This window comes from Citrus clementina, unplaced genomic scaffold (assembly GCF_000493195.1).
Source record: "Citrus clementina cultivar Clemenules unplaced genomic scaffold, Citrus_clementina_v1.0 scaffold_1791, whole genome shotgun sequence".
Classification (NCBI taxonomy): Eukaryota; Viridiplantae; Streptophyta; class Magnoliopsida; order Sapindales; family Rutaceae; genus Citrus; species Citrus x clementina.
The window spans coordinates 1-2,142 of NW_006262815.1; the positions used below are offsets into that span (position 1 = coordinate 1).

The 2,142-nt window shown below is 34.0% G+C and overlaps 1 long non-coding RNA gene across 1 annotated transcript; it reads left to right on the forward strand.

The window, feature by feature from the left end:
* The first annotated feature begins 180 nt into the window (after positions 1-180).
* On the forward strand, positions 181-1,734 carry LOC112101469. Its single transcript, XR_002907537.1, has 2 exons — positions 181-946; positions 1,304-1,734. It is a non-coding gene; the product is annotated as an uncharacterized LOC112101469 (long non-coding RNA).
* The last annotated feature ends 408 nt before the right edge of the window (positions 1,735-2,142 follow it).

Below are 2,142 nucleotides of genomic sequence, written 5' to 3' on the forward strand. Positions count from 1 at the left end.
GTTGTATCATTTAAAAATGTTAAGGCTGAAATTTTTCACCTTCATCTGTTGCTTGTTCCTCTCAAAATGTGAAATCTTCTAATTTTGATTTTTGACACTTTTTCTAATTGAGTTTTCTAATTCGATATATCGATCTCTTGTTATACAATTCCTATGTGTGATAAAATCCTGTGCTTCACTTCCTTTGCGTATAATTGCAAATTTTTTGGGTTCTGTTTCTCTTGGAATTTAGGTTTGCTTCCAAAGAGCATAACTTATTAATTTGTACAGGAGCTTCTGAAATAATGAAAGCTTCTTGCTTGACTCCTGAATTTGGAGTTCATTCTCTGACCAATTTTTTATTAATGGTTAATTAGTTTTTGATTGAGGCTTGGTTTTTTTGTGCATGCCATTTGTTTGCTTTCGTGCCCTCATTTCATTTGAGTTCAAATTTTCTCCATATTCATTTTGCGTGTCTCCATTTTGTTTCTTGTTTACAAAGGAGATGAAGAGTTAAGTTAGAATTTACAATTAGCTGCTCGTGATCTAATTTTCACTCGTTTTTTGTTTGGGATTAGGTCTGAGCTATTTGATGACCAAAACTCTGTAAACTTCTATTAACAATGAACCTTTGGATTTTCAATGGATTGAATGAGTATCTATTGGCATCATCATTTTCAAAATCTGTTGTATGGAAGCTAGCTTTTGCTGAGTTCTGTCAACTATAGTAAAGCATGGAACTTCACCTAAGGAGGCAATTCACCAAGTTGGCTTTCAGATTTTTAAGTTGAATATTCTTACTGCATTTTATTTGGCTGCGTGCATTAGGATTGTTTAATTAAAACTTTTTGTTGTAGAGGTAAATGGAATATTGGCTTGGCGTGTGATGAGGTGGTGATGCAAAGACTTTAGATCGAAAGAAATGCCCTTAACTTTGCAAGATGATTATAGACCTGTGAATTAACTGGTGAGACTACAATAAAGCTTTCTATAACAAATGAGGGACCTGTATTGATTCTCATCAATAACTATTAAAGTTGAGGACAAAATGCAATTTGTGCTTGGACAAATACACTGCATCTGATTTGTTTAGTCTTCTTGATGTTTTTGTGCAAAGTTCTAATTGCTTAAATGCTTCTGTAAGGTGCACTATATTAAACATTTTCTCAAGTTAAGGAGGAAAAGCACGTGCTCTTTTCAAATTTCAAGCCATCTTGCAGTTTTTAGCTTTCTAGGATACTGCTTGAAGTATTAGTTTGTAAGATCAACGTCTAATATTTTTCTTGTCTATATATCTTAATTCTCTCTCTCTCTCTCTTCGTAGTGCTTTCAACTTATTTCCTGATAAGTGAGGATAGAGACAGAGGGATGAAGTTCAAAGCATTTCTTACAGAGAACGAAGTAAATCTCTTAGAAAAAAGATTCCTACCTGCCCTCGACAAAATGGGGAAGGTATGCCACCTCTTCCTCACTGGAGAGAAAGCTTACTTCCTCCACAACCTTCTCAGTGGCGAAGGGATTCAATGTGTTGCCCAGTTTCACAAGGAAACTCTCTTCGATGATTACTGCATCTCAAGCCAAAATGAGGACTGCATTGCCTTTGCCGTAGACATATTACTTCTTCTGCTTGCTGTTCGAAGTAGTGTCAGTATATTCTCTCAAATTGGTGCCGCAGGATCCGCTGCCAGTCTATGAAAGTGAAAAAAAAAAAAAAAATAGAAGATATCATCAGTAAAAATTGTCAAGTTGCACTAATTTATAACTTCAGAAATTTTGAGTATGAAGGTATAATTGACCATACAAAATAAAAAACTTCAGAAAATGGATTAATCAAGAATATATCTTTCTAAATTAACTTTCGCGTCATTTTCTGTAAAGAGGGCTACTATACTCAATATTTTCTCAGCTTCAATTCTGTTTCAATCTAGAGGTGTGCATTCCAATCTAATTATATATATATTCTTACGGGAAATTTATGTGAGCATTAGTTTGACTCTAATGTTCTTCTCGTTCGTCTTTTGGCAGGAAATTAAATCACTTTTCACGAAGAAGATATAAATAAAGCATCAATTTGAAAAAACAGAGAAAATTTTGACAACAAAAAGTAGTCGAAAACCAGAGCATCAATTTGACCCCACCAAAAAAAAAGCCTTCCATATAATT